The sequence below is a fragment of the Hypanus sabinus genome, chromosome 6 (genome assembly GCF_030144855.1).
Source record: "Hypanus sabinus isolate sHypSab1 chromosome 6, sHypSab1.hap1, whole genome shotgun sequence".
Taxonomy (NCBI): domain Eukaryota; kingdom Metazoa; phylum Chordata; class Chondrichthyes; order Myliobatiformes; family Dasyatidae; genus Hypanus; species Hypanus sabinus.
Window position 1 is genome coordinate 176437297 of NC_082711.1, and position 15900 is coordinate 176453196.

Genomic DNA, 15900 nt, shown 5'->3' on the forward strand with positions numbered 1-15900 from the left:
ACTTCAGTTGTCCATCTTTGTTGCGCGCGGTTTCCCATCGATTCTATGGTGAATGCCCGCGAGAAGATGATAATAACTTCATTTGGAATTTCAAACTTTGGTCAGATTTTACGGCCGTGCACACTGTGGCAACGCTCACGTTTCACGATTAGCAATTAATTTATCCAGCAAACATTTAATTACCTTCCTATGAGATGGGATTCTCTTGGCTCTTCCCAAATGCCGGACTGACGGCAGTCACACCAGAAGCAGGCGGCTCGCACTTTCTGGGCACGCCAGCTGGAGATGCAGCCAACAGCGAGAGACGTTTAAGGTTACTGTACCCGGGACCATTCTCTAATTCGGGCTCAGAGGTTAGAGAGCACCTTACTCCCAACATGAGTTACATCCTCCTGCTGAAATCTCACTGCTGGCTCCCAGGAGATCTGAAGTGTAAGACTGACAGTCCAGTCTTGTAAATCGGTAACCAAAGCCCTCGAATGGGAAGCATCGTGTCACTACGCTAACCTTCCGGGGGCATCCAGTCGGAGAACAGAACCTAAAGAGTTTAAACTCTGAACTCACCTTATATTCCGTCTGGGTAGCCTCCAACCTGATGGCATGAACATTGATTTCTCTAACTTCCGTTAATGCCCCTCCTCCCCTTCTTACCCCATTCCTTATTTATCTATTTATTCATTCATTCCCCCTTCTCTCTTTTTTTCTCTCTCTGCCCCTCTCACAATCTCTCTTTGCCTGTTCTCCATTCCCCTCTGGCGCTCCCCTCCCTCTTTCTTTCTCCCTAGGCCTCCCGTCCCATGATCTCCAGCTCTGTGTCCCTTTTGCCAATCAACGTTCCACCTCCTCCCCCTCCGGTCTTCTCCTATCATTTCGTATTTCCCCTTCCCCCTCCCACTTTCAAATCTCTTACTATCCTCTCCCTCAGTTAGTCCTGACGAAGGGTTTCGGCCCGAAACGTCGACTGTACTTCTGACTATAGGTGCTGCCTGGCCTGCGGCGTTCCGCCAGCGTTTTGCGTGTGTTGCTTGAACTCTGAACCGTTGTCGCTCAAAGCGAGTGGCCGTTTGATGGAGAATGGACGCTCAGCCACTGCAGGTGATTGGCCCTCCCGGCCCAATGAACCCATGTGACCAACCAATCCGCTTACCCGTAAGCAGGTGGAATGTGGAAGGGAACCGGGGCAGCCGGAGGAAACCCACACTGTCACGGGGAGAACGTACAGACAGCGACGGGAACTGAACCCGGGGAGCTCGCTCTAACCGCTACGCTGTCATGCTATAACATAACTTGCCAATTTGCACATCCAATGTTCTGATCAATGGAGTTGAAGAGACCTGAAAGGGGTTCATAGAACCATGAACACAACCTCTCTATTACTCTTTCGCTGTGTTTATTTACTTATTTGTGACATAACGAAGTTTATTTCTTGCACTGTACTGCCGACACTAAACAGCAAGTTTCACAGCGTCTGTTGGTGATGACAAACCTGATTCCAAAGACGTCACTAACTATCCCAAATTCTGACAGAGAAATTTTCGGTCGATTTTTAGCAACGGTGGAATTTATTCAATGAGGCAGTCTCAGGTTTGCTCCCTCGAACTACCCAAGGCCAGGGCTATCCCACCCCGCCATTTGCAAGCACAAACTTATTTAATAAATATAGTCTTCGGATACAAAGTAATACATTAGTCTTCGGCTAACAAAGCACAGCGCTGTCTGGAAACCCCTGCTTTAGTTTAGCGGAGGCTGACAGCCGCGAGGTTAATCAAAGTAGGAAGACTTCGGCGGGGACTGTAGTCAGCCTTTGATCGTTTTTACATAACGTTAACGGAGGGGAGGAGATCAGGGGGAGAATTGGCCGCAGGTGGAGGCCGGACCAGATGCCGGCGATGAAACCTCAGCAGACAAGGGATGTGGCAGAAATTCTCGTCCCTTTCCGTCGGCGCTGCAGAACAACTGGAAATAACAGAAATGTGGATTTCATTTTTTTGATATTACTGATCCCTGGTTGTGCCAAACAACGTTAAGTCACCTAAGATGAAAACCCGCTGGCTACAATCAAGTGTTCTGAAACATTTTCAAAACAGATCATAAACATTATTAAACATATAGACCTTGTGCCTGATATTCACAGAGCGGGGAAAGGCTGCATCTTTCATCTGTATTTCCAGCAATTCAAAACTAAATTTATTAAGAGTGAAAGCTTCATGGATCAATTGAGTCCAGGACCGAAGCAATTCCGCCCCCATATCTGCCAGCAATCAGCACCATAGCAAGGAAGATTAACTCTCTATGGAGCGGCATCCCGCAAATATCTTCATTGATTTCTTGCAAAGCGGAAGGGGCTAGAGAGGAGCAAACTTCGTAGGTATCTCTTGGAAGAGGCAACTGCAGTCCAGGTCAACGCTACTAAAGATATCAAGGTGCTTCAAGATCTCGGTTTACACTGGGACCCAAGAGCAGAGAGGGTGGTTCAATGATTCCATTGTCGAAACACAAGAGATCGGGCAGATGCTGGAAATACACGCTGAATGCTGAAGGAATTCAGCATCTATGGAAGGGAATAGACAGGCCAGGCCCTTCATCATTTTAGGAGATTAGTTTTTAAAAAAGATCCTTCTGGGAACCCCATTGATCCGGCTGGAACTTGCTTCCAGCATGTGGGCTTTATTATCACTGTTCGCAGTCCCTGGACCAGTTCGATTACCTCAGACCGTGGTTTCTTGTTTGTTAAAATTATTTTTATTTAGATAGGCAGCAAGGTAACTAACAGGTCTTTGCAACCCAACGCCCCTGCCGCTCCACTAAACCCTTGTGACCAATTAACTTACTCTCTGCATGTCTTTGGATAGTGGGAGGAAACTGGAGCATCCAATGGTAACCCCATGCAGTCACAGGGAGAACCTACAAACCTCTTACAGGCAGTGTAATAGGTAATGCTGGGCCCAGTCGGCAGGAAAATGAATGTAGAGGAGGCATGGTCCTGTCATATTGTCTCCTGGTTTTGAAAAGGCTCAGGAGGAGAGCCACAAGAATAACCAGGAATGAAAGGTCTAGATAGAGTAGACATTTCCAATAGGGTGCAGAGTCTAGGACCAGAGGACACAGCCCTCTGGGGGCCTCTCAGGACAGAGTTGAGGAGGAATTTCTTTAGCCAGAGGGTGGTGAATCTGTGGAACTCATTGCTACAGACTGCTGTGGAGGTCAAGCCATTAGGTATCTTCAAAGCAGAGGATGGCAGAGTCTCTCTGTTTGCAGTGCTGACCATGGATGTTGTGTCCTAGCTGTCTACCTTGTTGCCAAGAGTTGATATGCAAGCCAGGGCAGTACAATATGGAGTACACAGTTGTTCATGCTGCAGCCGATGAATCCAAAGGAACAGCAGAGACTGATACAGCCTGGCACCATCGGCATTGCAGGAGTTGCCAGTCAGCATTGAACAACATCGGACTGCCTTGGAGACTCCATTCCAGAACTTTCCGAGGGGTTTCCTCCCGTTTCCTCCCAAGGCAGCAGGGGCTTGAAATCTGAGTTTTCTTTCACCAAGTGGTGAATGAAAGGTTCTTGATCAGTAAAGGTGTTGAGGGTTATGGGGAGAATTCATGAGAACAGGGATGGGAGAGATAACAAATCAGCTATGATTTAAGGGTGGAGTAGGCACAATGAACTGAATGGTCTCCCGAAATATCCAGTCAGAGTGGGCAGTGACCCCTTCTGTAATGCTGCAACCTGATGTCAAACCAGCAGAGAGGAAAGAGAAAAAAGCTGAGAAGTGGAAATCATGGCCTCACATAAAAGTGTGTGTGTGTGTGTGTGTGTGTGTGTGTGTGTGTGTGTGTGTGTGTGTGTGTGTGTGTGTGTGTCTGTGTGTGTGTGTGTGTGTGTGTGTGTGTGTGTGTGTGTGTGTGTGTAAGTTCATTCTATAGAATAATGATCTGGGACTCCTTGATGTACCTGAATTTGTTCTGTTGATGCAGAGACAGTGAAGCTATTACTGACACCTCTCAGTTTTCAGATTAGCCATTAGTGTTTTAGGGCCTCTGTGTCTGCTCTTTGACGTTGAGTTTTGAAAGCTCCAGAGGGACAATTAAAGCTTTCGATCAGAGAAGAAGAAACACAATTCACAGGAGCGTGAAACCTGGCCCCAGTGAACTCTGGATTTCAGTCTAACCTATGCAATTTGAAACAGTCTCCTCAAATTATACAATGGTTTCACAAACCCAGACTGCCTTGAGGCACTTTATAGGCTGTAAATTATTTTATAGACCAGTTACCACAGCCAATTTGTGCCCAGCAAGCTCTTAGAGATGGCAGCGACAGATTGACAAAATAATTTTATTTTTTAGTGTTGTTCGTGGATGGATATGTGTTGCCCAAGGTCCAAGAAGGAGGTCCCTGCTTCCCCATTCTCTTGAGAGGCTCAGATTAATGCATAATCTGGAGAAACAGCATATCTGACAGTGCAGTATTTCCATTGTACTCGTCATGAATGTAAACTTTGGGCTCCAGTGTGGGTGTTGAATGGTTGGTTTCAAAGCAGTAGGTAAAACTGACACATCAAAGAAAACTAAACCTACTTATCGGGTACAGAAAATCCCTGTGAAGACTTATTCAGGAGGCCATAAAACATAGGAGCAGAATTAGGCCATTCAGTCTATCAAGTCTGTTCCATCATTTAATCTTTCTCAAATTCTCCTTCTCCGGAGTGGACGGAGGCCTATCGGTTAGCAAAACACTGTTACAGTGCCACCTGTGAAATCATGGCTCAATCCCTACTGCTGTCTGGAAGGGGTTTGCACATTCTCCCTTTGACCGCATGGGCTCCCCCTGGTTCTCCACTTTCCTCTCATGTTCCAGAGATGTGCGAGTTAGGATTAGTGAGTGGCACTTGGTGTTAGAAGTGTGGCTGCCCAGTACGTCCTTACTGATTTGATTTGATGTTTGGCTGCATGCTTCAATGTAGATGTGGCAAACAAAGCTTATATAAACCAAGGTAACAATGCATCTGTAGCCTCAGCTGGAAATTCCCAGTGGGACACAAATTAACACTGATCATAACTGTCTCAGATTACTGCTTGTCTAACCTGTGATCCATGTCAATGACCACTGGAGTTTCACAGAGCCCGGCTGGTGTATACTTGATCAATCGGCAGGAAATCCACAATAAAGAATTTCAGCTTCTTCCACTACATAGAAACCTGCAGAACTAAGAGATCACTTTAATATAGTTCACAGAGGATTGATGGAAACAGAGTATCTCTTACCGTGGTCAGAAAGACACAATACTAAACACCACTAGAATTGTCCAAAAAGTTCTTAGCAATAAAGAAATGGATGTGCTTTGCTTTGCCCTTACCTCAGGTTTTTACCAGCTTGAACTGTGAAAAATTATTTAATAATAATTACAATAAATAAATATCAAGAAATTGAGAGGAAGAGTCCTTGAAATTAATCCACAAGTTGTGGGAATTTTTCAGTGATGGGGTGAATGAAGTTGAGTGAAATTATCCCCTTTGGTTTTAGAGCCTGTTGGTTGAGGGGTAATAACCGTTCCTGAACCTGGTGGTGTAGGTCCTAAGGCTCCTGTACCTCCTTCCCATGGTGGCAGTGGGAAGAGAGCATGGCCTGGATGGTGGGGGCCCTTGATGGTAGATGTTGCTTTCCTGTCACAGTGCTCTATGTAGACATACTCAATGGTGGGGAGGGCTTTATCCGTAATGGACTGGGCCACATCCACTACTTTTGTAGACTTTCAAGGGCAGTGGTGCCTCCATAGCAGGCCCTGATGCAACCATTAAATATACACTCCACCACACATCTGTAGAGGTTTTCCAAAGTTTTAGGTGACATGCTGAATCTTCACAAACTTTTAAGTAGAGGTGCTGCCATGCTTTCTTCATAATGACACTGACATGCTGGGCCCATGACAGAACCTCTGAAATGATTACACCAAGAAATTTAAAGTTGCTGACCCTCTCTGCATCTGAACCCTTGATGAGGACTGGCTCACGGACTTCTGGTTTCCTCTTCTCCTGAAGTCAATAATCAGCTCTTTGGTCTTGCTGACACGGAGTCAGATGTTGTTACGGTGGTAGCACAAAGCCATAGTCAATCTTCCTCCTTACTGCTAATTTAGCACGCCTTTGATTTGGCCATTGGCGGTGGTGTTGTTAGCAAACTTAAATATGGCATTGGAGCTGTACTTAGCCTCACAGTATAAAGTGAGTAGAGCAGGGAGCTAAACACTCAGCTTTGTGGTGCACCTGTGCTGACGGTGATTGTGGATGAGATGTTGTTGCCAATTTGAATGATTTTAGTCTGCAAGTGAGAACATTTGAGGATCCAGTTGCACAAGGATGCATTGAGGCCTGGATCTAGATCTCGAAGCTTATCGATTATTTTTGAGAGGATGATAGTATTGAATGCCGAACTGTAGTCAACGAAGAGCATTTGGATGTTCCAGGGTTGAGTGAAGAGCCAATGAAATGGCATCTGCTGTTGATCTCTTGTGACGGTAGGCAAATTGGAAATTTGCCAGTGATTCTCACAAATTTCAACATAGGTATTGTGGAGAGTAATCTGACTGGTTCGTTACTGTCTGGTATGGAAGCACCAATGCAGCAGACCAGAAAAGCTGCAGAGGGTTGTAAACTCAGCTAGCTCCACCATGGGCACTGACCACCCCACCATGATGCCTCAGAATGGCAGACTCCATTATGAAGGAGCCTCACAATCAGAGATATTATGTCTTCTCAATACTATCATCAGGGATCTATAGACACATGATCAACATTTTAGGAGCAGCTTTGTCCCCTCCACCATCAGATTTCTGAACAGTCCATGAACACTATCTCACTTTTTTGCACTACTTATTTATTTTTAAAATATATTTCTCATTGTAACTTCCTGCATAGTAATTTTGCTTGATACTGCTGCTGCAGAACAACAAATTTCATAACAAACGTTAGTGATAACCTGATCCTGAGATCTTTGATGGTACCTTTGTTATTTCTCAGCTAGTCCATGAGTGAATGCTGCTGTGTAACATGTTCCAGGGTGTGGGAATCCATGCTGGGAGACGTACCAAGCCTCAGTGCAGGCTCTGCAGGGGAGGACTCTGTCCCACAACCTTGCTACCACTGGACACTGGAAGGCTGGGTCCTGCGTAACAGGCTCTCAATTGCTTCAGGAGTGCATTGTATAAATGAGTAGCAGCGGCTCATTGTCAGAGAATGTATTGATTTCATGGTAAGCTGAGTGTAGAGAAAGAAGTGTGTTAATTGTATATCCTGTCAACGAAGTGTATTTCTGAAATAAAGAAAAGTCTTGAATCCAAGCACAGAACCAAGTTTCCAGTCAGCAGTGAAAAGTACTATCCGCATTGTTTGTACTGTGTCAAACCTCAGTTCATAAATTAAACCTTTGTCTGTTGCAGGTTAAACCTTTACAGGGAGATGAAGTAAAGGAGCAAACAGTGTGCAGTTAAACTTAAGGTCACTCACTCCACACTGGAAACCATCTGACTGGTTGCATCACATCAGGTATGGAGATCCCAGAGCACTGGACTGCAAGAAGAATGCAGAAGTTGTAGACTCAGCCAGCTCCATCATGATCACAAGCCTCTCCATCCTCAAAAGACATCTTCAAAAGGCGGTGCCTCAAGAAGACAGCATCCTTCAGGAAGAAACCTACCCACCCAGGACATGCCCTCTTCTCATTGCTACCCTCAGGGAGGAGCCTGAAGACACACACTCAACATTTTAGGAACAGCTTCTTCCCCTCCACTATCTGATTCCTGAATGGACAATGAACCCATGAACATTACCTCACTATTTGCTCTCTTTTTGCATTACTTACTTATCTTTTATATCTCTTCTTGTAAATGATAGTAACCTTTTATTTATTGCACTGTACTGCTGCCACAAAACAACAAATTTCTTGACAAAACTGACTGTTAATAAATCTGACTCTGATTCTGATCCTGGACTGGGTGTGGATTATTAGCATGAATTGGGGAGTTGACTTGTAGATCACTCAATGTTATGGGCTAGAATCCAGCCTTGAAGGGGAAACCTTTCCAGCTGACAGTGAGAACAGCCACTGATGAAACTGATGGAAGAAATTAGGGAAGGCAGTGAGAATATCACTCCACCCCTCCACTTCCCTCTCGCAATTACTCCGGCAGACCAACTTGCCAGCTGTTGCCTGGTGAGATCTCTCTCACCTCTGAAATCAGAAAGTGGTCCAAGATATAGTATGTAACACTGATTGGAATCCGGTACCCAGATGGAGGGAGTACTACACTCCAAGTTCCTGTCAGACCCCTTAAGTGTCTGTGAAGTAACTATGGTATTATTCAAGCAAGTTCTTCTGGTGTCCTGGCTGCCACCTGAAGATAGTCAATTTGATTATTACGGGAACTTGCCATACACAAATTGGCTGCAATGTGATCATGGCTTCAGTTCAATAGTATACAATTGGCCCATCCTGAGATGATGTCATGGTTCTAAGTGGGAATGCTCACTCTTTCTTTCCATTCAGGATTTTTGAGTCACCAGATAACTTGCAACTCTCAGGGAGTCACTGTAGTTTAGCCTAAGCCCATCGCCTCTATTGGGACGTAGGCTGCCGACAGCAGCTCCCCGGAGCCTTCTGTCTTGGGGCCAGTCTTTCAAGTTATCCCAGGTGTAGCCCACCTTCTCCTTCCTCTCCCAGGGATAAGGTCTTTGGAACTCCTGTTGGCATTTCTTTAGCTCTGGGTTTTTACGGGATGGAGTTGCCAGCCCCATACCCAAAATACCTCCATTCGCAGCCAGACTTGGCAATCATTGTTTCACTGCATTATGGAGGGTTTGCATTCCCGGAAAACTATCTATACTACAATGTTCTGCAACATGAATCCTTGACAAAATTTGCTGTTCCATTTGCATTCTCTGTTTTTTAATCTCACATCAATTCTGTAGGAGGACTTCTTTATGGAAGAGATTTGTACATTCTGTGAGGGTGAATTTCTATAGATGTATGGCGGAAAGCCAGCAGAACATGCTCACAACTCACAAACACTAACCTGTACATTTTCGGAACACCCAGAGGAAATCCATGCGATTACAGGGAGAACCCTGGTCTTCCGATTACTAGTGCTGTAAAGCATTACGCAAACTGCTATGCCACCACGCCCCATGTAAATCCGTCAGGATAAATCCCCAGGATCAGATCACATGTACTCCAGGGTGTTGTGGGAAGCAAGGGAAGAAATTTAAGAGGCCTTTGTACTTTCCTTCACCATGGCTGACTGGAAGATATCTAATGTTCCTTTATTTAAGAAGGGTTGCAAGGCCAAGCCAGGGAACTACACACTGGTGAGATGAACATCAGAAGAGGTACTGAAAGGGATTCTGAAAGACGGGGCCTACCTGGAGTTGGAAAGGCAAGGAGTGATTAGGGATCATCAACATGGCTGACTGGAGAAACAGGTCTCAAAGAATTATTAACTAATTGAAGAAGTGACGAAGAGGTTTAGCAAGGGGAGGGTATTAGATGTCACTTACATGGATTTAGGGTGTCAGAGAGGCTTTGGAAAGAGTTTATTTTATTTCAATTTATTTAGAAATACAGTGTGGAACAGGCCCTTCAAGCTAGTGAACCACACCACCCAGCAAACCAGCTGTTTAAACCTCGCCCAGTCACTGGATCCAATTAACCTACTAACCGGTACATCTTTGGAGTGTGGGAGGTACACCTTCACAAGAATGTTGTTGGGACTGGCACGTCTGAGTAATAAGGAGAGACTGGACAGGCTGGGACTGTTTTCCCTGGAACGAAGGAGGCTGAGGGATGACCTTTGAGGGAATTACAGAATCATAAGGGGTGTGGATAAGGTGGACGGTTAGAGTGCTTTTCCTAGCATAGGAGAGTCTAGACTAGTGGTCATAGGTTTAAGGTGAGAGGGAGAGATTTAAAGGGGACCTGAGAGGCAAGTCTTTCACACAGAGGGTATGTGGAATGAGCTCCCAGAGGAACTGTGAGAGGTGTGTACAATTACAACATTTAAAAGACACTCGGACAGAGTCATGGATAGGAAAAGTTAGAGGGATATGGGCCAAATGCCAAATGGAAATGGACAGTTGATGTTCTGGGTCGAGACCCTTCATCATTTCACTCCATAGACGTTGCCTGGCCCTCCAGCATTTTGAGTGTTTTTCCCAATGTCCAGTGTCAGCAAACTCTCCTGTGTCACCGCTGGGCTGGATTGTAGTTCTGAGGGAACACAGTGGAGGACAGAAGAAATTTCGAATGGAGTCTTTATCTTGAAAGGTGGAACTGGTGCTGTCTACAAACTGAATATCTTCATTCACATCCTGTGTAAATGACCAGCCCTGCCTGGAGGCGACCTGTCCTGGGGTAGAAGACCTGACTGTGTGGGTGGAAGGAAAGGGGCTTGCTTTGTTGTTGTTGCCGTTGCTTGTTTCGTTAAGATCACAAGTCCAGAAGTTGAGGCCTGATGGCCGAAGCCCTGAATCTTCGAGTCCACTCGAGGGCAGATGTCTGTCAATCTGTGAGTCCAGTGGAGGCTGGAGGCCCAGAGGTGGCCCATCCTGGGATTTGAAGACTGTGTGTGTGTGTGAGAGTGAGTGAGTGGGTGGGTAGGAGAGTGGGAGGGAAGGTTGTGTTGTTCTGCTGAGCATGTTACACAGGCACTGCAATTGGTGGCAACACTTATGGGCTTAGGGTGTGTAGGTTTTTTGCTTATTTATTGAGATACAGCACAGAATAGGCCCTTCGAACCACACCACCCAGCAACCCCCCCCCCCATGTAATCTGAGTCTAATCGTGGGACAATTTATGACCAATTAATCTACCAAGTGGAATGCCCTTGGACTGTGTGAGCACCTGGAGGAAACCAACATGGAGAGAATATACATGGCAGCAGCAGGAATTGAACCCAGGTCGCCTGTATTGCAAGGTGTCGTGCTGACAAGGGTGCACTTCACAGTATGTTTCAATGTACATGCGATAAATAAATGAATCCAAATCTGAATGTAAACAAGCGAAGAGTGTGGGCGTGCGATGTGAGTGCCAAAATATGTGCAAGCTGCCCCAGCACACCCTTAGGTTGTTAGCAAACAACACATTTCACTGTATATTCTGATGTACCTGTGATAAATAAATATATCTGAATCTGTATGGACCGAGGGCCTCTCCCCAAGTCCTATGAGCACCCAGAGCAGGACATCAGCACCACAGACAGACACTTGATGGTTACCATCAGTGGGATCTGGAAATTGATGATTATCAGTCACTTTTACTAATTACTTGATGGACCAGAGCAGTTCCAGATGCAGAGCCTCAGCATCTGTGTGCAATTAATCCGAATAAATAATCAGGTAAATGGATTCAGGTGTAGTCTCGGCAGCTTCCACCAAGGGTTTAAACCCTCGCTGGATGGAGCCATTCCAGCAAGTAGACGGTGTCTCAGAAGGACAGACTGAGGGAATCCCCCCAATGATTAGACACAAGGACTAAAACATATGGGTCAGATGTTCCCTGTGTGGAAGCGGCTTAATCTCAGCCCTGGGCACAAGGTTGGGCTTCGAGCAAGTGAAGAATGTGAGGGTGGGAAGATACATTCCAGCTGTACAGACCTGTGGTCAGACCCCATATGAAGCCCTGCATTAAATTACATGCCCCCCCCCCCAACACACTCAGTGAGGATGGATTGAAGCCCGTGGGGAGAGCAGAGCCGATTCATCAGAATGACCTCAGGGCTAAAAGGGCAGAGTTATGACAGGTTGCAGAGTAGAGGCTTGTAGTTCCCAATGCAGAAGGATAAGTAGTCATCTAATTGAGTCAGTTAACATGATTAAAGGGATTGATTGGAGGACGGAACCTATTTAGTGGTGGAATCCAAAGAGAACAACATAAAAAGCAAGAGGTCAAAGGGCACTTAAAAACTGAGATCAATATCATTTGTGTCTGGGGGATATTAAAGACAGTCAGACCAGGCAGGTAGATACAATCAAGCCACAGACCAGCCATAAAGTACAGTAGTTAAAAGGTGGCGGGGGTGAAGGCTAAATTGAACATCATTTTTGGGCCCCAGATCTGAGAAAAGATGTGCTGACATTGGAGAGGGTCCAGAGGAGGTTCACAAGGATGATTCCGGGAATGTAAAGGTTATGAGGAGTGCTTGATGGCTCTGGGCCTGTATTTGCTGGAGTTTAGAAGAATGAGGGAGATCTCATTGAAACCTCCCGAGTATTGAAATGTCTAAAGAGAAGGGTGAGGTGCCTCAAAAGTTCTGGCTAAAGAAATGCCCCTTACCCTCCACTCTTTTACACTGATGATCACCCCGTTTCCAGTCCAGTTGGTCTCAACCCGAAATGTAGTGTCCATTTCCCTCATCAGATGCTGTCTGATCTGCTGAGTTCCTCTAATGTTTTTGTCTGATTCTAAATATAAACTGCAGCCACTGTCAATTTTCACTCAGTACAAATTCTTGAATGGGCCAGACCGAATAGTCTCAGAAGTTTAATTCACTACCTAAAGACTTTAAAACAATCAAATGTTTGTTGCAGGTTCACTGATGAATTATAAAAGACTTGAATCAACAACAAGTTCCTATCAGAGTGTAGTGTGTGGCACACAAGGTGGATTATTTGCTCTATGCTGGCTCAGCTAAGCAATTTTTACCCTGATCCCACTGTTACTCTAAATTAAACATTGACCCACTCCCATCCACTCTGCAGACCCGATCATAGTCACCCTCCACAGAAAAAGGTCTGTCCTCACATCTGCTGCATGTCTTTTGATACATCTTCTCTCACTGAGTAACTGGCATTGGTATTATTTCCCCAGAATCAGAATCAATATTACTGACTTATGTCATGAAATGTGTTGCTTTGGGGCAGTAATATAGTATTGTATAGTATTGTAATTACTATAAATTAAAATAAGAATAAATAAAAGAGAGCAAAATATTGAGGTCGTCATCATTCCTTGTCCGTAGGTTATTGACTGTTCAGAAATTCAACACATCGTTGGGACTCAATTACCAGACCTGGAGACAACCTACAACTCCTGATGCCTATGCCACACTCATAACATAAAGACCCATTCCATCCTGGACCCTGTTTGTTCAATACATAAACATCTTAGCCAAGACACTAAGACTGAAAACAGCTTTTTCCCAAGAGCTGTTGTGCAGCTGAATGATGCTACACTCCAGCTTGCCAATGGCCTTTGAGTGTTATGGAGCATCGAAGTCATTTGTTGATGTAGATATGGGAATTTTCTTTTTAATTAAGTCGTACTACATGGATTGTAGATATCCTGTTTTGTACAGACTGGAGTGACAATGCAATCTTGTTGTCTTGAGCAATAACAAAAACATTCTATTCTATTCTAAATATGATGGCGGAGGGGAAGAAGCAGTTCCTAAAATGTTGAGTGTGCGTCTTCAGGCTGCTGTACCTCTTCCCTGATGGTACTAGTCAGAAGAGGGACTTATTCAATCTAACTTTAGATTTCCAGTTTTGGTATATCCTCCACAGTAACAATGTTATTTCATAATTTTTCCACAGCTTCATCTTTGATGTTCCCTAATATACAGAAATATCAGGGAAGGCTCACATTCAGGTGTTTTCAAACAGCTCCTTCTCCTCTGCCATCAGATTTCTGAAGGTCCATGAATTAATGAACACTGCCTCAGAATTTCTCCTTCACACTGTGTTTATTTTTATTTAATTTATGGTAATTTGTTTACATCTACTACCGTATTGCTACATCAAAACAACCTGATAATAAACCTGATTCCAATTCTGTGTTAAGGTACTATTTTTACTAGCACTTTTTCTGTCTACCACTTACATCATAGAGTATTAGAGTACAACAGTACAGAACGAGACCCTTCAGCCCTTCTAGTCCATGCCAACCTGGTTTTCTGCCTAATCCAATCTACATGCACCTGGACAATAGCCTTCCATACCTCTCTCAACCATGTACCTATCCAAACTTCTCTTAAGTGTTGAAATTAAACCCACATCTACCACTTCCACAGACAGCTCATTCCACATTTGTACCACCCTCTGAGTGAATAAATTTTCCCTCATTGTCCATAAATATTGCATCTTGCACCCTAAACCCATGATATCCAGAGCTAGTCTCACTCAATCTGAGTAGAAATAAACTGCTTGCATTTACTCCAAATGATACTCCTCATAATTTTGTATACCTCTATAAGATGTCCCCCTCATTCTCTTGTGGTCTATGGTATAAAGTCCTAACCTGTTCAACTTTTTCCTATAACTCAGGTCTCAAATCTTGGCAAAATCCTTGTATATGTTCTCTGCACTCTTTTATTGATCTTTTCAGTTGGCAAGTAAGCAGAACTGCACTCAACACTCCAGATTTGGCTCTACCAATATCTTAAACAACTTCAACATAACATTGCATCTCCTGCACCCAATCCTGTACTTATGAAGACCAATGTGCCAAAAGCTCTATGACCTTATCTACCTATGGTACCACTTCAAGGAATTCTGGATCTCTATTCCCAGGTCCCTTTGTTCTATTGCACATCTCAAAGCTCTACCATTCACTGTGTAAGCCTTACCCTAGTTTGTCCTTCCAAAGTGCAACACCTCACACTTGTCTGCATTAAATTCCATCTGCCATTTTTCTAGCCAGTGTTCCCAGATGGTGAAGATCAACCTCTGATACCTTTCCTCACTGTTCACTATGCCCCATTCTTGGTGTCATCTGCAAATTTGCTGATCCAGTTTACCACATTAATATAGATAATAAACAACAATCGGTCCGCCATTAATCCCTGCAGTGCATCACTAGTCACAGGGAGAGAGGGAGAGGGAGAGAGGGGCAGAGAGAGAGGGAGAGAGAGAGAGAGAGAGAGAGAGAGAGAGAGAGAGAACGAGAACCATCTACTACCACTGACTGGTTTCTCCCGTTAAGCCAATGTTGAATCCAATTGAGTACTTCAACCTTCTGGACCAACCTCTCATGTGGGACTTTCTCAAATTACTCTGCAGACGGCAATATCCTGTTTGTTCAGGGTAACAGATTCTTGTTCCTTTTACCTCATATGTAACAGCACCTCCTGTTAAAACAGTTTCCTATTACAAACATTATTATGTGGATTTTAGAAACATTACACAGGAGTTGTGCCGCTTTCTGATATGACGAATATTATCTAGTTAGAACCCTTCGGTTGCTCTATACATTGCCTTTTGATCTTTTACAATATTGATGTAATATCTTACTCATATTTTACTCCACATTGGAAGCTGTAACTTGTGTGAAGTCATTGTTATCTTATGGAAAATATAATGGCTGTGTTATTGTTGATAATGTGTTATAGTAAAGTAATATTTTTACATAGTGTGCAGGGATATTAACAATTCACATATGTTTCACTCTCCATTATACACAGGGCTCACAGAATTCCATAAGGCTTCTGCTTTACGTCAAGATGTACTGTAATGGTCTGTTCCAGTTAACACATAATGTATCATGCCTTGAAATAATTTTGTGTTATATTACAATATCTAGTTAAGTTTTATATAGTTTGTGTTATTTAGATGTGTTGTTATAATGCTGGAATTTGTGGCAACACTGGAGAACTGCCTCCAGCACATTCCCAAGTTGTGTTGGTTGTTAACACATTTCACTGTATGTTTCTGGCTAGAAGTGATAAATAAATCTGAAATCTGACCACAGCTACTCTAGTGAAATGGTACCGAAACAAATCAAAGACCAAAGTCGCCAAGCCTGGAGGTCAAATCCCAAAGGTCAAAGACCGTGGGTAGGCGTGTCCAGAAATTGGAGGCCTGAGGTCTATGAGACTGAGAGTCTTGGGGCCAAGGACCCCAGATGCAGTCTGTCCTG

General features: G+C 44.3%; 1 long non-coding RNA gene across 1 annotated transcript in view; it reads left to right on the top strand.

Annotated features, from left to right (window-relative positions):
- The window catches only part of LOC132396146 (uncharacterized), a 36757-nt gene extending 28778 nt beyond the window's left edge, over positions 1-7979 (top strand). Inside the window, exon 2 of the long non-coding RNA XR_009512873.1 lies at positions 7436-7979. This is a non-coding gene — a long non-coding RNA (uncharacterized LOC132396146). The remainder of the gene's footprint in view (positions 1-7435) is intronic.
- The last annotated feature ends 7921 nt before the right edge of the window (positions 7980-15900 follow it).